This window comes from Falco cherrug, chromosome 6 (assembly GCF_023634085.1).
Source record: "Falco cherrug isolate bFalChe1 chromosome 6, bFalChe1.pri, whole genome shotgun sequence".
Taxonomy (NCBI): Eukaryota; Metazoa; Chordata; class Aves; order Falconiformes; family Falconidae; genus Falco; species Falco cherrug.
In genome coordinates, this window is record NC_073702.1 from 50481953 (window position 1) to 50503971 (window position 22019).

The window sequence follows — 22019 nt, forward strand, 5'->3', positions numbered from 1 at the left end:
TTTTAGGCTTCATCCAAAACTCTTTCAACTCAAAGAAATATTCTCACTGTTTGCAGTGGGATTCGGATCAAACCCTACAGACTCAAACATGAAAAACTGTAGTTGACAATAAGGGAACCTCAGAGGGTGATCTGACCTCTGGTCATGTACAGTTTCTGAAATAGAAACAAATTACCTACTTTACTATCTTAATACATAAAGTTCAACAGAAATATAAAAGTTGCTTAAGGTGAACACTTTAAATGTGGCAATTTCTTACATGGAAAGCATATAGCCTATGAATGGTTATAATACCTGATCAGAATATAGCAGGCAAGGGAGTGGACAAAGTTCATATTACTTCATAAATCTACAGTGTTAGTTTTGAATCATTATTCAGGGTGTTCCCTACCAGGCATACAGCATGAAAAGAAAAACTGCATAAACAAGTAGTAAAAGCAATCTGACAAAGTTGTTCCAACAATGTCGCCCTAGCATCTACCTGAATGCAGAAAGTAATAAAAACTGTAAGATAATGAAGCAGATCATGGAACATTTCTGAAGGGAAAGAAAAGCATAAATGCAAGGCCTAATTTGGGCAATATGTTACCTTCATAGAGGTAGTGTCAGAAAAGGCAAGAATTGGCTTAAATACATAGAACTAACTGTTTGGTGGGTCCTAGCTGTAATGCAGAGACACAATAGCAAAGCTACAGACATGGAAAATAAGGCAAGGCACACCATAACACCTTGTTGCTTGCTAAATGATCATATCGTTGTACTTACACAAGGGTAGAACTGAAAAAGGCAGACAAAGCCTGGTGAAAAAACAGTGAAGGCTGTGTCTGACTCCACCTTTCTCTTAGTATCCCCATCTGAATATGACATACTGTATCCTGAGAGCAAAGATATTCCCAAACATCCATGGGTCGGAATTAGGAAGAGGCATATTAATACTGCAATGTATAGTTTGGAACCCCCTGTACAGACCTGCTACAACACAGCTCACATACTTAACAAGTTGGTAAGTGTTCCTTGCCATGCCACGGTGAGATTTTTTTCAGCGGGCATATTTCACTCATGCAAGCAAGAGAAGAATGAGTCATGAATGATTTCATAACAGCCCTGCAGAAACCAGTCCAACACCAAGGCTGTGGGAGAACTAAGCTGGACTGGCTGTCAGAACACTGAGGAACAAGGAGAAAGAGTCCAAAACCATCATTCAGAAGCACAGAGTAATGAGGATAGAGTCTGTGTAAACAGGAAATAAAGGAAGTCTTGCATTTCACCCTGACCACAGTGTCTAATTGCCATGGATAAGAAAAATTAAACAATTCCTTTCACATTACCTACGTGCATAACCAAGTAGTCATTGTATTCTGCAAGCTGTCATGTCGACCTAAATCTACTTTGCTACAGTCCTGTGACAGCATTATTTCTTCAACACAAGTCAGTGACTAAGCCTAGAACTATGGTAGACTCCAATGGCAGGAATGGCAGAATTTTTAGGCATAAAGTGTTACTTTGATTTATGACATACCCACTTGTTTAAGACTAGGTCTTTGCTCAAGAGTTTAGTCAATGTAACTCAGTGACTTTATGGTTTTTTTCTTCTAGATTTTTTTATCAAGGAGTCTCACCTAGTAGCTCTGCTAAGATACAGTCAATATTAAGAGCTCCTTAGGGAAAGTATTCCTTCTTATTCTAATTACGCCAGTTGACCCTAGTGCCAAGGTCTGCAAAACAGCTGCTGCCTAAGAGTTAAAGTATTATTGTACCTGCTTGCTTAAGAGATGGGCTGTTCCAGATCTAGCTCTTATGAAAGTAAATCTATAAAATCTATTTTAGTAGCTGTAAGGCTGGCACTAGGACCAATTATTGCAAGTTTTTCAGTGAAAGTTACTGAGCAGCATGTACAGACAGAGAAGTCTTCAGTAAGTTTCAGGTCAGCTTCAGTATAGCACACTCTCAAAGAGCACATAAAAGTTGGGGTTTTTTTGAGAAATCTTTAAAGAACTGCAGGCATTGTAATCTAATATGAACCTAATACCTGGTACCTGGTCAGCTCATCCACACATGGTAATTTGGTGTAGCAAAGAAGTAACTGGAAAATTAAAAATGTGATAGCTGCTAATTAGAAGTCTTGAAAATAAGTAGCATAGGAATAACTAGACAGGAACTCTTATGTCAAAAAAAAAAAAAAAAGGAAAAATTAAGAAATCTCCTTCAAAAAATATCCAGCAAAATGTTGTCAATTAAGTCACTTTAAGCAAATCAGAAAATTGCCTTTAAAAATTTTAGGAATTTTTTTAAAAATATCAAAGTAAATTCAAAACAATAGCTCAAAGCTTTGCCTTCAAATTTTTAAAGCAGTATTTTTTCTCCATCATCAAAGCATTTCAGCTAGAATTTTTATCCTGTCATTTTTCTTTAAAATTGATACACTTTTCATTTTTGACAAAAACAATGTATCTGAAGAAAAAAGAAGAAAAAAAAAAGAAAATAAATCAGTCTGATGTAATAATAACTCATTTTCTCATTCAAACAGCTTTCCAGGAATTCTGATATTTTCTTTCATATTTGTAGTTTTCTTAAGTGTTATTGTACAGTAAACTCTGCAGTGAGTGCTGGAGATCCATCTGCAGTTTGAAAAGCCTTCAGGTGTGTTAGACAGCTCCCTGTGACTCTCCTGACTGCAGGGGTTTCTCCATCCAGGCAGTTCCCACCCCTCCTGTATAGTCTCAAGACTACTCAGCCAGAACAGGCTCTGACAGTACACAGTACTAAAAGCAATTATAGCATTTTATAGCATGTGATAATTGAGTCATTATGATCAGGCTGCAGCAACTACAAGAAGGAAAACTCTTCTAATAGCTCAGATGGTAACTGCTTGCATGTTTTTAGTTGGGTCTGGATCAGTTACAAAAATGGCAGAGCTTGATGGTCTGCCTAGGACACAGTTGGGCAAAATGAGGAAGGCCTACAATGCTGAACAGACCCCATCAGGTACCCAGTCCTATCTATGCAATGCCATAGAAACAAAGGGTTGATGAAATTTTGATCTAAACAGTCACAAAATTGTGACCGCATCTTCCAGTATCAAATCACATGCAGCACTACGTGGTAGTAAGCATGGCTGGCGAAACACTTTTTTGGCTCAGCTGGTAAATCTGCTCCAGCCTAAACTCTAAACTTAGTTAAAATGAAGTGCCAGCAGCAACTTTAAGCAGTTATTAAACACAGAAATGGCAGAGGGTTGTTTGTAAGTAGTTGGGCAACTCCTAGATTCATCACCAGGTATGACTTGCAAACATTTGCCAGAAGTATCTTCTTTCATTTACAACTAGACAGACAATTGCACCTTTTCTTTTCAAGCTTCTTGGCATTTCACAAATACTACCTCTGCAGCTGACTCTACCAACAACACAAATGCAAAATGATAACAGAGACAAAAATATGAATGCTGTAACCTAAAACAGCTGATCATACTGACTTTCTAAATGGCACATATCAACAGAAATAAATACCACCACTTACATTCAAATCTTCTCAATAGAGTAGGAATGATCTTATTTTGCATGTCTGTGAAGAAGGGGCTGTGATTAAGCAGCTCCAGCAAAGTCGTTTGTCTTGGAGAGACAGTCCTGGGAAGAGGACCAGCTTCAGGCATGGGACAGCTTCAGGGACAGAGTGGGTTAAGTGACACAGATATGATGAAAATTGCCATGGGAGGTCTGGAAAGCCAACCTTGCAGCAGTTACTGCTTTTATCAGTCTGTGATGTTGCTGCTGCTTGCAGTGGTGATGCCACCTCCTCCAGCATGAGCCACACATTCACATCCCTTCCCTCATGGCAGTGAGGCCACCTTGGGCTATATGTAGCAGGACCATAGCTACTTTGTTGCCTATAGCAGACTTCTGCTCAAAACAGCTCTCTGCTCTGCCTGAAGCTGGTCCTCCTCCCAGGACTGTGTCTCCAAAACTAACCAAAGGCCCAGTTTCATTCCAAAATCCAAAGCAGGAGCTATAATGGGAAGTCACCTCGTTCTGGTTGTAATCCATGACTCAGCACAGATGCTATATGAAATGTATTATTTCATGGCAAATGACAGTGACAATAAAAAAACCCAGTAGTTCCAGTGCAGAAATTTCTTAACCTCAGTAAGTCAAAGTGATGGTAAACATTGTAGAGGACCAAGATACTATGGAAAACAGTTGTATTAGAAACGTATTACAATAATCACAAGTAGGTAAAATATAACTTTAGAATAGAAATGCGGGGAAAAAAATTCTAGGCAAGACACTAGGCAGGTATAGAGAGAAACACTTCTACTGACGTCCTGCCCATGCGGCTACTCTTGCACACCAGTATTGTCATTAATTTAAAAATAATTCTGAGAAGTTCTAGCTATGAATCATGTCCACTATCTTTATATATATATTTATGTAATTATTTTTTTTAAAGGGGAATGTATGAAAAGCTGCTGTTCCAGTTGTAATGCTGATAGTCCAAAAGAATGTAAAAGCCTAACAGTTTAAATACATTAAATAATTAGGGTATTCTCATTCACACTATTTTGTCTTATACTTTAATCTGCTTTTAACCGATTTTGTTATTCCCTGCAATTGCAAACCTTGCTATTTCACTTACAAATTACAAGCCTTCCTGTTCTGAGAAAACAGTTCTTTCCAGGAAGCAATAATATCAGAAGTTTCTTGGTATTTGTGTTTACTAAAAAAACCACAAACTAGCACGACAGTGTTATCTCTCACTTAGAACTGACTTCTGCATGTTTTTTCAAACACAAAGGTATAAAACCCACTGATCTCTGAAACAGCTGATCTCTGAACTGCCCATCAATAAGAAATAATCTGTTCTATGTATGTGAGCATATCTCTGTCTATATGCAGATATGCAGAAGTGCTTCATTCTTTTAGGGAGAGGTAGGACTGCTAGTCCCGTGACTACCAGATCTGCACTGTGCAAGGTAATAGGTTTGTCTCTACATTTGTGAGACAGAACGTACAGCATGAATTTCAGACTCTGTCAGTTCCTTCTGCATTTCAGTTTATTCCTGTCTATTCTGCATTTCAGAAATAAGCAGAAATTCGTGCTTTCTTTTTCCAGTGATGATTCTTTTCTCCCCTTCAGTCTGAGGAAGCATTATATGACAAATATTTGATTCCTTCCTCAAGCTAGTCAAACTGTGGTCTAGCTACCCGCTGCAACTGAGAAGATTCTTCTGCTAATGTTCACAGCTGTGAGCCACAAGAGTAGTTCTGGGACAAAATTATATTGAGGAACTACCACTCAAGCAAGCTGCTCAAACCTTTCATTACATTTTAATAAAGTACTAGAAGTACCACTCAGTCCTTTCCACTGCTTGTCAACATGATCAAACACATCCTATTATTTTTGAGCCCATTTCTCCAAGATGTAGTCTCGGTCTAGAGCACTAGAACAGCAGCATAATTACATCACACATTCTGAAGATTTGCTAATAACACTAACACCTGTAAAGGTTGCCGGTTACTGGCAGTGAAGTAAAATTAGTTTACTCCAATTTTATTTTTCTCACTGAGCAGACCAACGCCATGGCTACCACAAGGGATGGTGGTATAAGAAATGCTAGAATTAGTGGACACCTGGATAAATAAAACCTATTTGGGAGAGTCAACATGACTTCTGTAAAGTGATGTGTTGTCTTACAAACCTCTTGGAGTTCTCTGCAGCGTCCAGTCATGCTATGTGGGTAAATGTGACCCAGTTGACATAATTCACTTGGATATCCAGAAAGTTTCTGGCAAAGACTTTTGCCAACGGCTTTAAAGGAAACTAAGCAGCCATTACATAATAAGGAAGGTTCTGGCATGGATAAAAAACTGTTTAAGAGGCAGGGCATAGGAGCAAATGTGAAGCTGTAAAAAGGCAAGAAAGTCACCAGCAAAGTTCCACAGGGGTCTTTGCTGGGATCTGCACTACTTAACATATCCAGAAAGTATTTGGAAAAGCAACAGAAGAGTACAGATGCAGTTTGCTATTGATAGAAAGCTGCTCCAAATAGCAGATACCTTGAAGGCAAACTGTAAAGAACTGAAAAAAAGGTCTCATAAGACAGAATGACTAGGCAATAAAATGGCAAATAAAAGTCAATGTAGATAAGTGTGACAATGCACCAAGTGCACTAAAAGCCTCTAATTGGCTTTCAGTTCTTGTTGGGCATATGCTGTAGGTGTATCTGTTTCTGGCCTTGTCTCTGGCTGCTCCTGACCTGACTCCCTGGATGAACCCTGGATGTGGTTCATTGCCTCACCTTGTCTGTTAACCCAGCTCAGACGTGGTGGGACTGTGCCCAGACAGTGAGGGCCCTGTCTGCACTGGGGTCACCCCTGCTCCCAGATCCTCCCCCAACATGGGCCACCCAGCTCTTGTTGCTTCCAGCTAGCTGATAGCCCAGGACATGTATAGCTGTCCCAGCCTGGGCTTAAATGAAACCCTTGAGTCATGGGCAGAGGATGCCTGGGTGGGGATCCTGTGTGGGGATGGTCTGGGCAAGCGAGGGAGTAGTCAACAACTCTTCAAGCTGGGGAAAAGATGATGTAACGGAGATCCGATAAAGGTATACAAAATGTCTGCAGGTGACCCAGAAAAGGAAGAGAGGCAGTATCTGCTCACTGTCTTCACTTGGTGGCCCCTTGTTATAGAAGCCACGTTCAAAGGGAACAAGGTGGCCCTTCATGCAGCAGGAAGTGGTCACGTGGCACCCCCTGCCTGAGGACAACTGTGGATGTGCAAGTTCCAAAGGACTGTGTTGGCAGAAATCTGTTGCAGACTACTAAACAGGCAAGCCACACCAGCCCCAGTGAGATTTTAATTCCCAAAATGGAAACAGTTGAAGACTGGGAGAGTTTTAAGGGGAAGCACCATGTATGTAGGCCTTGTTTTAACTCTTCTATTCCAGGTGCCCATCTATGACCACTGGCCTGCCTGGACCCCTGGCTTAAACCAGTAACAGACTTACTTCTGTCCCAAGGGTAGATGGGCATCATGTCCATGGTTACAGGAAAAATAAATTATTTGATGACTTGTAATCTGAAAACTGCCACTGTTATTAAACTTTTATTAATTTCTGGGAGACTCATTTGTCCTACCATAGCTACATGCCTGGAGGGTAAGAAAAACAACCTTCGCTCTAAAGGAAATCCTTTTTCAAATCTGATGTCTTATGGATTACAATCCATGTTCTTTTTGAGGATGTTGGCACCAAAGGCACTGAGGAAGCAGGGGGATGCTTGGCACTGCATGCCAGTTGCAGTCTTTCATCTAGCAAAAGAACATCACATCAAAGATATCCTACCCTTGACTAAATATATTTATTTACTTACTTATTTTATTTATTGCTGAAGAAGTAGGCTTCTTTCCACAAAGCTCTGGGCACCCTGCCATTATTTCAGATACACAGAAAGATTTTATGCGTTTCAGAAACCCCACTTCCTAGCAAAATGCCACCTTCATTCAAATCTCAGTCCACATGGGACCTACACATCCAGACTCCAACATTCCTGAAGTGCTGCTCCAGAAACTAGCACTGCAGAAGTAGAAGCCTTAACATCTTTTCTCTAGATAGGTATTTTCTTGTCTTTCTTTTGCTAAGCATAACATTGAATTCCAAATGCAAAGTGTTTTGTTTCCTTTTTCCAACCAGACAACGCAAATCAACCATCAATAAACTAAGAATACAGTGCCTAAAAAAAAGAATACCAAACCCCACCCCACCCCCCACCAAAACCCTTGTGCACAGTATCACCCTGGAAAGATATTGTGTTGGAAAAGGTGGAGAAAGGATATATTTCAAATGCATAACCAGAAATCCTCTTGAAGTTACGGGTGGAATTAAAAAATGAAGGGGGTGGTGGGTGGTGGATCATACAAGTGATAGTAGCATGTAGGAAGTACTACAACAGAATACCTCTTTGTTCCTTTTTACTTTTTCATTATGAAATACTATGTTCTGGCGTTACATAGGTCACACAGAATGAGGTTGCTATTGTTCTAACTTCTGGGTCATTCAAAGGCCACAATAAATAATTAAATCAAAAGGAAAGCTGTTTTACTCCTAAACGAATAGCTTCACAGTGAAGTGGCTTGATTACTCCAATTACTGTCAATCTCATCTTCCTTAAACTGTCTCATAAGTGTGGTGAAGAACATCCTGATTAAGTGAGAATGAATGAAAAAAGAAAAATAAGTAAATAACATTTTGTTAACACGACTTTCTGCTCTGCCTACAGGTTAAATTAAAATCCTAAGTAAGCATCTCTAACAGTAATCACATCTTTATCTGCATATACACACACATACCAACAATATAAACCCCTCCCAGAAACATGCAGGCACCATTAGGATTGCACAATCAAGGACTACTGAAGTTAGGAAATGCCAGAGTTAACCTTCCTTTGGCCTTTGTGCAGATAATTGAAAAAAAAAAAAATCTTCAATTACATAATCACACACTACCGTTTTTGCAGGACCTCATTCAGTGCACAGGAAGGACAAATCCCATGAAACAAGCAACTTTTCAGTATCCTGCTTTACCACCGTTCTTCGATGCGTGACCCTCAGCCTTGCAGCAATTCCAGTTCTCTCCCGAGACAGAATCACCAATTTCCTCATCAGCTCTTCTGTGGTGTTCATTAGTATAACATTTGAATGTTTCTCCAATGTTTATTAATTAAAAACTTACAATATGAATTTGAGGGAAGATGTATTCTTAAATACATTTTATAGAGGGGTAGCTGGGGAATATCAAGATTGGAAGAATCCTTTAACATTAGGTGTTTCATTTCAGGCACACAAGACCTAACTTATTCATGATTTGTGGCATTATATAGAGGCTAATATAGTCAAACACAGTTCCTATTCACTTCAACTGCAATTATAGATGCAAATCACTCTATAGCTTTAAATTAGGCACAGAAAATGAGACACATTAAAGACAGCCATGAAATTAACTTGCTCAGCCACCCCTAGCAGACAAGAGTCAGAGACAGCGTTCAGTTTTCTAGCACAGCCTTCAGTCACCCCAGCCATGAGATCTTGCAATCCAGTGCCTCGCTCAGTGTACATATTCTACCTCTGGCCACACATTAAGCAAAGGCCTTAAAACCTACATTTATTTTCAGCCTCATAGCACATCTGCTCTGTACAAAGCTGGAGGCCAATGACAAAAAGCAGGTGACTTTGTAAATAAAACCTACATCATCACGGTGGATATGAAAATGGAAAATTTCATAGGCAACCTGAATTCTTCAGTTCTTCAATTTCCAAATTATTGAATTGCCAGCTTTCCAGCCTTAGTATTTTCTTTATAATATTTCCTTCTTAAAGCCTTTTTCTATTATTTAGACTAAATCAAACTTTGAAAACCACTGTTGTGTGACAAAGGAAACCTATCCCACTAGTTTATGCTGCTATTTCCACCACACAGGTCCCCAACATTTCACCTGAAGTAGCAAGCACTGATCTGAAGTTATCATTCTCAATTTCAGTTCACTAGCTGAATCCCAGTCTTTTCCTCACCTCTACATAAGAGAGGAAATGATTAGAAAGTTAAAAAACCTAAATGTCTTGCTCTTTGTCAGAGTTGGTAGGAATGAAGGGTTGTGTTACTTTAAAGCAGTAACAGGCAAGTAAGAGACATTTAATAGCATGTGAAATTTCAGAAATAAATGTACTGTGTCGTAATTAGAAAAGATAGATTACAGGGAAATGGCAATAACCATATGTAATTGGGAGTCTGGATATTCACTCAAACCTCTCATATTGCTGCTGATAAAAAGGTGCTCACAATGAAAAATATTATTCATCCAAGACTCATACAATGTACTTTTCCATAACCAAAGCAGCCCATATTTAAGAACATAATTTAGTTAAAGTGTGGACAAAGGCTCTGTGCTATTGGGCTACCGTTATAAATCTGTCACTGCGCACAGACAGCACAGGAGATCCACCTGCACAATCCAAATATACACAGTAACATGCTTCCGTATAGATATTTGTCCTTAAACTGTTCCAAAAGTTTAGCTCAATGTTTACCTGTATTAGAGTTGCATCATAAACGTATAAAGTTTTATAGACCTTTTTAACAGTAATTTTTATCACTTATAATTTATATGAATTGAATTTTCAAAGTAGTAACAAAGAACAAGCCAAGTAACTTTATTTATGATGGTACACAAGCACAGGGTAATGGGCGATCCTACATCCAGACTGTATCTCCTGTGAGATATGACAATGATTACTGGCTTACTTATGAAAGATCATGCTCCATGGAGAAAAATAATAAAATACCACCATTATTACTACTTAACATTTATATTAGAACTTTAAAAACATAGCAGGTGATTTATTAATCTTACTGAAAACTGTATGTGTAATAGACACAATAACCCCTAGAAAGATCCTTATGGGAACATATTTGCTAGATCAGTGTTTAGACTGGACACATTAGTCTTCAGTGTTTTTCATAATTGTTGACAAATTGGTAAGTATAGCCCAACAATAGTATCTAATGACACAGATTATTTCCTTGCATTCCAGGTAACCAGCTCTTGAATGTATAGACTACCTTGCCCATACAAAGTCTACTTGCATAGCGTTTGATTATTGTATTTGTTACCATTGGTATTTTATATGTACTTCTAAGTTTACACTACAACACCACATGTTTTACAAGGAATAATATAAAAGGAGTAATGTGGACTGTTTATAAGAACTATTGTGAGGGCCAATATAAAAAAATCCTAAACTACAAACATGAAGATAAAGAACAAATTGCCAGTACCACAGAAGAGCTTCTTGGCAGGAAAAAAAAGAGTTTCCTTTAATTTTCATCAGCTGCTATTAAGTAATTTATGTTTGTGACTCACAACGTTCATGTTTTGATGACCAGATTCTAGCTTAACACCTTTTCCTATTTTTCAAATATGTAAGATTTCCATTCTGCTGTCATGTATCACTCTTTACAATGAATTCTGCAAAGGAAAGCTAATAAGAATCTAATGTGAAATACCATAAACTGCTGAAAGACCAGATTTTTTTTTTTAATTTTTTTTTTTTTTTAGTTTGGCTTCATGCCTGCTAACAGAAGATGTTTCTTCAGATTTTTACATATTTCAAGTGAATAAACACAGTAGCTGATTAAGATAAGAAGCATTGCAGACCTCACCCTAAAGATTAAAACTCTGGCGAGGCTGAGCTGTCTTCTCACTAGAAACATACACACTACAGTAAAACATAAAGAAAGCTCAAAAAATCTTTCATGCCACTATAATCAAAAGCAATCCATTTAAGAAATGCTTTCCTCTGTGTGTTAGGATTGAAAACCAGGCAGATTATGGATGGATGGGTAGTAGAAACAAGAGTGGACTTCTGGATTCTTATATTTTAACTGTCTTTGCCGGTTACTGAACAATCCCCAACTGGATGCAGTAAACCTAGCTGAAAACAGAGTGAAACAGCAAAAACGCTGTCTTCTCAGCTCAGTTTTTGGGAGTGCTGAGAATGCTCATTTCCCATTGAATCTCTGGAAATCTGAGGCGCACCAAACTCCTGCAAATGGTACCATGTCCTCCATAAAGCACTAACAGTGCTGGAAGAGTAAGTCTTTCAGTATCAGTCCTTTCAGGAGCATTTGTGCATTTGAGTTTTTTGCTGGAGCTCAAGTCAATTCTTAAGTACAAAGTCAGGATTCACATGACATGGGGATTACACAGACAAAAAGCAGAATACAAAACTCTCTTCCATTTCATGCATTACTGGGTGAGATCACAGTAAACTGCAGACAAAACCCACAAGTTACAACATATAATCACTGCCAAGTGTACACAGTAATGTTTCTTTCGTTCTTGTAAGCCTTTTTGCTTTCTGAACACTGAACAGCAATGCTGCAGCATCATGCAGGTTAAATTTTTTAAAGGCATGGGGCAGAAACTTTGGCTTCCTCTAACACAACAATATTGTTTTGCCAAGACACCAACTTCCAAATAGTTTCTATTTGGGGAGGGATTTTCCAAAGTGCTCAAGAGTGATGTATCTTGGCTTTTATACAAGGGGGCAGTAAAACTTGCACTGACTTTGGTGGAACCCAGTAAAATGAATGTTATGCAATCCAGTTAAAATGGAGGAACCACCAGACTATATACAGCTAAACATTTACTGAAGAGTTTCCTTATATCTTCTTCCAAAATCTGTGCAAAACTATTTCAAGGTTAAAGCAGATATGTTGCAATCTAAGCATAAACAACCCAAGCAACATGTGACATGCTTGCTGATTTTATTGTTTTTCCAATCAAATTATTAGTAAGAGTTATTTTTCTTTACTTCCCTGAAAAAAATCTTTTGTTTAAGAAATTTAATTCTTTTTAGAAATAAAAATATACGGTGAAATTTTAAAATTAACATTTTAATTTTCTCCTTTAAATTCAGAATGTTTATTACATCAGAAAACTGTTTAAGATAATAAAGCAAGATAAATGTTTTGAAAACAATAACTTTAAAAACTGGACTCTTCTCAGCTACATTTCTGGCATCAGATGCATTCCATTGCTATGATGCGCTATTCAGAAAAGATTTATGCAGCCAAGCACAAGAAAATAGGCAATTTTTTTCCCAAGATCTTGAGTTCAACTATTGATGATGTAATTAAATTGCCAGAATATCAATTCTGATATGCTATAAACAATGCAGAACAACTTCAGATACTTTGTTGAGGGTAGTAGTCAAAGGAGTCAGTAACTACAGGAGTTGCCCGAAAGAGAATACTTGTATGGCATACATTGACACTTTTGATAAGGAGGGGGAAGAAAATGATCAAAAACTAAAGACAACTGACTAAGCCAAACATATTATTTGCAGGTAACTTCTAAGTTACTGGTGTTTGGCAGGTGATTTAGAAATCACTCATTTGGTATTACCCACACATGAAAAATATGCACAGATTTTATTAGGAGGAGGGAGTGTATATATAGAGATGTTTGCCTTTTTAATCCTCAGTACTGTCTCCTGATTGCCACGTGCCACCAGACGGAGGAATTCATCATTGTACCAGTGCTACTTCTCCTATTTTGACCCTTCTCAGAATGCAGGGTTAGATGCAATTCACTTGTAAAGCACTGAAATAATCACTTAACAGAAGAGTAATTCCCCATATGCAGAGACAGAAAGTGGGAAGCTCCAACTGGTGGCATTGCTGCTATACAAAGTTTTTGCCACTTCCAATGGCAAAACTTGAGCGGAAGCACACCCAATCCAAAATAAGATCAAATTACAGCACATCATGGAAACAACATGCTGCCAAAATCTGACAGGTCAAAGAAAAAAACCCTACATTTTTATAAACTAGTTACATCATCAAATGTAACCAGAGCAGCTGGTACAGACAGAACATTTGATGTACCATGCTTACCCATGCAAGGGAGGGGGCTCAATGTTTTTATTGTTGCACTTCCTTTAAATACTTTTATCAGCCAAACAATATGTTGGTTTTTAAAAGTCATAGATTCTAACTCATTGTATGAATGATGTCTTTGTTTGACATCAGCATTTTGCTTTTATTTCTTTATGTGTATTACAGATATGATTTGTTGAAATACAGCAATTCTCTAAACCAAAGTTAAAATCCAAGATAAGCTGAACACCATTTGAGCGATTTGTTTTTTTAAAACATTGGATTGGTGGACATCCACACAGCATGAAACCTCTGAGTTATTGGTGTATTTTTAATGACTCAGCAGACAAGCTGATTTCAGGATTCTTCATATGCTTCCAGTTCTTCCAGTTTCTGTAAAGTGAGTATGGTATATGACTAACATTACTTTGGAATTGGAAAACATTTAGACACAGATTTAGAAGAAAAAACAGTGAAATATTTAAAATTTAAACCTGCTTATAAACCTTTCCTGTAAATTCAAGACAACGAGAAACAAACACTTCCCCTCACTGCTCACAAAACAAAAATCACAGAGGACTGGGCCACTTGTACAATTGCCTCTGTAATAACTTTGACCATGAGGTCTTTCTCCACCTAAAAAGCAAGTTCCAATAAAAAAATGCCTTCAGCTTCATAGTATGGATTTGTTACTGCACAGCTCTTAATCAAAAGAGGTGTGAAAAGCCAGTGCATGCACAAAACAAACTCTGTCCAAGATACGGAGTTGCAGTTTTCTGTCTGACATCCATCAAGAAGCATATTCATGACTGAAAAAGCTGGAATTGGAAACACTCCGTTTGCATTGTATCCTTTCAAAAATTATGTTAGCTGTGTGATGATCTTTTCATGGATCTACCCTGTGTTCTGCAAGAACTAACTCTTATGGATATTTAGCCCTGAAAAAAGCAGTTGTTTTACAGTGTACTGGAAGACAGTTGGACTGCTTTGGGAATATCCAGAAAAAAATTGGTTTCAAGAATGGTAACTAATGTTCTGTCAGTCTTCAATTGAGCAAAATATTCTCCAGCATACACCTTCTCAGTTTACAACAACGTTCAAAAAGTCCTCTGAAAATATGCCAAGCTGCACTTCTATAGAATATTAAGTATCTTACATCTTGACTGATACATCTGTAGTTTTGGAATATTAAGCAATCATCTGAGCTACCACTGTGGTGGCCTCTCTTGTCAAAAGTGACTATTTGCTGCACTGGAATTTGGACAACATAGTAAATAACTGAAAAGATGTTTGGAAATTCCCAAAGGGGAAATTCACAGAATGGGAATTGGTGAGCATGTCTGGGGGCTGAAATCTTGGGGACAATTAGCAACATTGTTTCCAATTAACAAATTGAAAACACTCCACATACTGCTGATGTGAAGCTGCTGGTGTCTCAGACCATAGGGTAAAAACGGCAACATGAAAGATGAGAAAAAAGGAGTACAAGTTCATAGCGGTACCAAAAAATTATGACTGGAGTTGGGCTTGGAGTGGAAAGTGGCTTGATCCTTCAAGGAAGGCAAATAAAATGAACTAATGTGAACGATACCTGGAGGCCAGGCTACATAAGCAGAACTCTTAACTATAAATTATGCACTTAATTTTCCCATACTGCAGCAAGAGTTAGAGCTTAGTCTGTCATTTACAGGAACTAAGATGACCAGCAAGCACTGAACCCAGACAAAACAAGAGATGTTTCTGGAAGCCCTCCCTTCCCCTGATATGAATGCCGATATTATATTTAGGGCAGGAAAAGTAGTTTTTGTTCAATGCATCACAGTAAGGGATGTACCTCTCTGATGTAAGTTATCACTATTACACTAATATTAGTTAACTCTGTAGAAAATGTTTACAGTCTATAGCTGAAATACTTTATTTTCCTCTCATGGGAAAGATATTTTTCTCTTCTATGATGAAAGGAAGGACTTCTGAAACAGTACACGTGAATTACTTAGAGGTATTTCTATACACAATCTTAAGAAATGTAATTTTCCAGATGGGTCTTCTTATTTCTTAGTACCTTAATAAATTCTAGCTAAAATTAATTCCCTTGATTTTCTTCAAATTCTTAAAAAATAAAAGTTTGTTTGTTTGTTTTTCATTTTAGTATTTTCCATACATAATATATGGGTAAGTTTATCTATCTCAGACATCTTTGGGCTGTGGTTGTAATAAAAGTACACATTTTAACATTTCAATTATCAGTGATAACTGACACCTTGATCTAGTGAACACTGCATGTTACACCTTGTGCAAATCACTTAAGCAATCCCATTAAGTAAACAAATCCAATGCTCCGGCAAAACAATCAGGGACACAGCAATATGCATCCATAATATGCAAGATTATATGATTAATTGAGAAATGCTGACTTCACAATGGTAATCACTCACTTCTAAAAGGTCCACTGGTATATAAAATCATCCATTTTAATTACTCTATTAATTGTAATACATAGTAAAATGCATGTCATATGACTGCTAGACTTATATGTAAAGTACTTCTATCTGGAAAACTTCTATTCCTAGTTAAGGGTTTCACTTCATGATGTAACATTTCTCACATTTCTAATCCACAAGAGAAAAAACGTGACATTCTCAAAGACTTCAGTCTTTTAATAAGACAGAAACATACTTTAGAATGTTCATTCATTTCATTGGGAGCAACTGACAAATACATAAAGACTTAATTTCTTTACACAATAATCTCTACCAGAGACAGCCTTTTGTAAAGCACAGTTCAGCTGGCCACAAGTTATTTTGGGACTATTATTAGATATACCACTGAGCTAGACATTTTTATTGTCCATTGTCATAGACAATATTGACAAACTGACAAATTGTCATTTGGCTATGTTTTTAATATTTTACAGTGAACAGAAACAATGAGGCAAAGAAAATTGTAAATGGATTCTAAAATCTACAGGTCATAAAGATAGGATCTTCAGTGAAACATATATTCTTTAGAAAAAAAGGTACATTACTTAGCCTATCTTCTACTAGAAGAATGCAGCAACCCTGTAAGATGGGGTCCTAGTCAGCTTTTGAATTTCTGTGATGTTTGACCATATTCCATTTGGGTTTGGCTACAAGTGCATATTAGAGGGGGTATGTGGAGATATCACTGTGCTTTTAAGGCAATATTATTATGGTTAATGCAATGAGGTCCAAACACTTTAGGGAAAACAATTACCAGCACCATCAAAAAACTACAGCTAAAAAAGTAAACAGAGGTAATGAGAGGCAGCTTCCTGTGAAATTAATTCCAACTGTGATTTACTTTGACATTAATGAACTGTCAACTAAGGGAAATGCAAGAAAGCCAACCAGTAACATTTTGTCTGCTAGATTTATATGAACAGAAATTCTAAACACATGCCTCAAGCCAACAGAAATTTAGATATTAAACAGAACATAAATGATTGCTTTTGATTTGTTTTGCTTACGCTATGTTAAAACAGAAAAGAAGACTGACAGAGAAAGGTGGAAGAATAAAAATACTTACTTTGGAGCTATTTATTATATATCCAGATTCCTTGTGACTAATCTCTTAATTACACATGATGTATGTATGTCTATGTAAAGAAAGAGACTGCCAAACCGAATACTTTTTTTTACCAAACTTTTTAGGTTTTCTAAATTCTTCCGTAACTTTCAGAAACGCGAATATCCATGCCTAAGTCAGGGGCAACACTCACAGTCACATTGACCCTGACCAGCAATATATGCACGCCCATTCCCACCCTGGGGATGCCATGGGAGAAGTTTCATAAAGTGCCAGTAATAATGTTATAAAATCATCCCCTGCCTCCCTGCCATACGCAAGGATTGTGCTGGCTGGCTGACTGGGCTGTTGTCTTGGCACTTTGGTTCTTGCTGTGCACATGCTAAGAGAGAGGAAGATAAGGGAACGTGCTGACAGCAATTTCATCATTCATGTGGTGATAGGATATTTGGCCCTTGCCTGTGGTATGCAGTTTCAGGTCTCTGGTGAAAAAACACACTTCCTGACTCGGGCCGTTCCAGATAAAACCCAACCCATTTTCACAGATGGCAATGTGATTCTTGCTGCTAGTGCTGGTGGCATGAGCAATACTTCCCACCATACTCCCTTCCTATCTCGCATTAGGCTCCTGGGCCAGCACGGTGACTCTGAAACTCTGCCATAAACAAAGGGAGGACTTTAATCCCTCCTTTATCTTCATAGTTCCAATTGAGGAGCATGATGGGCAGAGATGACCCCATACTGGAGACCATTACCAGCCATGTGGGTGAAGGAACTGCTTTCAGATTTATTCTTTTTACTCAACCTCTCTTTTTTGGTGAATTAAAAACTGCACAAGTTTTTGCTTTGAATCCTCACTAAATGAAATGCAGATTTCAAGGACTGTAATTGAATTGAAACCTACTCTTTGGGGAGCTCCTGGGGATTCATTAAAGCCCTTTGAGGACATGGAAAAGTGGCTACAGACACCAATGCACTTTACTGATGGATGAACAAAAGGACAAATGCTCACTCTGGCATTAGTTACAGTCATAGTAATTCTGTGATAACAGCAGTATGGGGCATAATGCAGAAATCGTGTAATAAGAATTGTTGACATACTCATGGCTTTATTAAAATAAATATTTTCCACATCTTGAATAAAACTCAATATAGTTGCATGGTAGTCATAAAATGGCTATTGACTTTTGGGTAATTATGTATCTATTGATGACAGAAAGTAAAAACTTTTACAAGGATGTTGCAATCTCCCCAAAATGTGCAAGTGTTCAAAAACCTGAAGTTCAGTACTGGCAAGAGACTTGAAAACAACATTGGAAAGTAATTATGCAAACTGGAATGTGCTTTTAAGGTCAATAAAAAAACTCCAGTTCTGCTTCTGGGTTATCACAGAAAGCACAGGCAAAACCAAGAGACAGTACAATATTGAAATATTAGACATTTTGCTATGAGAGCAGAAAAGCCAAAAAGCAAGGGGAGACTAAACTGAACATTTTTTGTGAGGTTACACACACCTGAAGCTGCCAGTTTTTACTTCCCATATTGAACTGCTGCTTCCATATGTCAGGTGAAAATGAGGCCATTGCAACAGGACAACCACCAACACAATTTTGTAGGCACAGCAAAAGCGCTGTCATATTCTGAGAAGTGCAAGTTCCAATGGATGTCCTCATTTCCCAGATTTTGAGCCAAACCAGATTCTATATGGCAAAGATTAGGGAAGCACTACAGAAATTAGGGAAGTCTGGAAATCACCTAATGTATTTCTCAGCCCCAAGGAAGGGCTATAGATTTAAACCATTTCTGGCAGATATTACTAAACATTCCTAAGGACTGAGATTCCCCAGTCTTCCATGGCAATCTATTCCACTGCTATCTATACCTTTTGATGAGATGCCCTCTCCTCATCTATCTCGCTGTAATTTAAGCCCATTCTTTTTGCCCTTTCAGCTGTCCAGAAAGATCCGTCTATCTGTTCCCACTGCAGCTATCTCTTTAAATATTCTCAGTTCTTATGCATTCCCCCTTCTGCCTACTCTAGACCAAAAAAATCTCAGTTCCTTCTGCCTGCCCCCATTAGTTATGTTTTCCAGAACTCTATTCACTCTTTTTGTTCTCTTTTAGGCCCTCTGAAACGAATTATGTACATACAAATGGAAAGTTAAGAATGTCTGAATCTCAGATAAAAGCAGATTTAACTACTTCTGTTTAAAACACCATGATTGTAACATCTCAGCTTCTATACAGTCCCTCCACTGGAAGATAGGCAAACTGTTTACAATAGAGGCAAGACATACCATTCATCATTATAGACAGGGAGACTGAGGCACAATTAAATGACTCACACAAAGCCATCAGGGACACCTACCACAGACAGGAATGGAAACCTGCCAAGTTGCTTACTGAGCTGCTCTGTAATGTCACCCCATGTCACAAGGCATGACCTGAAGCCAGTAAGCCAGAACAGTTACAGCTGCTGAGATTTTAACTAAAGTATGTTCTACAATTTCATAATTTTTTTTTAATAATTTATTTCCGTCTTTCTGTTTTAAGTGTCAGACTCCATCCACTGATTCCTCTGAGGTATCAGGCCTATACTTTGGGATTACACTCCACTGCTGCATCTGTTCATTAGTACTTAACTGATCAATTTGTGGCTGAATATCCTCTTCACAGACCATCCTGCCCCTGTTCTAAGTTTTCCGCTGTGTAATCCTTCTCCTAAACTTTGTTTCTGAAAGCAGGCCAAGTCTCGCAGTTCATCTCAAGTTAAACTATAACATTATCACTTTTGCATTTTTTCCATGTCACAGCATGACTGACATTTTTATCCTTATGAATAGCCCTGTAAATAATCCATAAAACCTGTACCTGATGATCTTAATCCCTTGCTTATATGTGACCTCCTCTAGGCAAAGCTTAATAAGCCCCAATAGCTTTCTAAGCTTACAGCTCACTAGTGAAGCTGGATGAATGTCAGGTTTTATGATATTTCTACTGTAACTTCAGCAAAGCTTAAGCTGCCAGAGATTATGGATGCCATATGAATCCACAGCCAAAGGGACCAACACCTTTCAAGAACAGACAATAAAAAAATGCAGGAGCAGCAGTGTTTCTCACCTTGTCTGCCTTGCTCAGTTAAAAACTAACAGATGAAAAGACTCCATTTTTGCAGTATAACCTATGCTTTTACATCAACATAAAAAGACACATAAATCCTAAGGGTCTACAGGCAAGTGCTGCCAAATGACAGGTTGCTGTAAAGGTAAATGCCTCATTTTCATTTCATTTGGTATTAACAGCAGACTATCTGTGATCTCTTTCACTGTTGAACAGCAAACATTTGTCTATTGAACCTGGGTGTTTCCAGCATACCTTATTTACCTACTCATCATTCAGGAAGATAGGGAAATGTCTTTTCCATTTACTGAAAGTTTTGAAGATTGCAAATCTTTTCCAGTCAAAACAAGAAAGAAAAAGACCCCAGGGGCATGTACTTGAGATGTAAAGACCCAGGTTCAGGTCTCTGCTCTGATTTCCATCAGAGACCTGGTTCTGAGCCTCCACATGCCAAACCCGTGCCTGAGAAAAGAGCTCCACCAGTAACTATAACAGAGGAGACTGAATTAGCTGAACACTTTGGCTGCTTTTACCAATGCAATGGCACCAACCACTTCATTGGTGAAGTAGTTAGTCAGGGGCATATATGATTTTGTAAAAGTGTATCTTGGAGTTTGGCATAGGGCTTTTGATCCATCTACTTGTTCAGTACCAGCACAGGTAGCAATGATATGCTGAGATTACCTGAATGCACTGGTGAGCTTGTAGTTGGCTTTCTCTGTCCTCACAGCATACTGGCTAAGACCCTCCGGCTCATGGGACTTACCCTTGCTGTGTCACCTGCATTTTCAATAACTAAACTTTTATCAAAAGGAATTAGCAAAGACTAATGGTCTTCGGGTCTTACTGTTCTAGTCATTCCATAACAGCCTCCAGCAGCTGTAAATTAGAGCAGGTTTTGCTGATTACTTTATGGTGAGGCTGGCAGCTGCATGGCCCAGTACCACATACAGCCCAGCAACACAAGGACACAAAGGTCACCACCGAATGGAGCCATGGGTGAGAGCTGGGACCTAAGAACATTTCTGGCTACACAATTTAATGGAAATGGAAAGCACCTATTAAAGTGACATAGAGCTGGAAACTGCTACCACACAGCTACTGCATCGCTTTTTCCCTAAATAAAAAGTGCGGGTTTAAAAACAAAGCAAAACCCAACCCCCTGCACTTTTTATTTAAAGAAAAAAACAATATCAAAGAAGTCAGAAACTCTTTCTATATATAAACCATCCTTTTTCCAATGGCAAGTCTGTAACAGCAACACTACCCATTTGATATGGAATTAGCTAAGCACTACAAGCTGCTCCAAAATTTTCATATGCTCCAGAATAAACTCCAGAGGTTTTTTCCAGTAAAGCAGCTGGAGCTCCTAAAATACTTTGCACTCTAGTGGTTAGGAAAAGACATTTAGTAAATGAAATCTCTCATTCACATGTTTAAAGAAAACAGTCAGAATATGTTACATTACTCTGTACTCAAGTGTCACTACAGACCAAGATGATTTTAAGTTTAAACTGATTGTTCTTTACAGTGTATGATTATCTTATGCACGTATAGCTTGCTGAGGAATGTTTCTATTATTTGAATCATAAAAGTGTTTAAAAATAATAAGCATACTACAGTTATTTTACAGCTTTGAACTAGAGTGAAAGGTTACTGAATACACGATCTACAGGCACAAACAGTACTGTGGAAAATGGAAGAACTACATGATTACTCACAGTATTCCAACCAGAAGAAATTCAAAAGAGAGGTAGGTATTAATGAGGTAAAAGCAAAGGAATGATAAAATGAAAGAATTCAAAGGAAAAAAATCAATAACAGCAAAATTATAAAAAACAACAAAAAGAAAATTCAGCAGTAGCAGGAAATAGGACCCAACCTATCACAGCTAATGATTATAACACATCACTTTCCTCAAAATATT

General features: G+C 38.0%; 1 protein-coding gene across 8 annotated transcripts in view; it reads right to left on the reverse strand.

Moving 5' to 3' along the window:
- ADGRG6 (adhesion G protein-coupled receptor G6) overlaps nucleotides 1-22019 on the reverse strand; it is a 112834-nt gene that overhangs the window by 83895 nt on the left and 6920 nt on the right. The gene's annotated exons all lie outside the window — the stretch shown is intronic.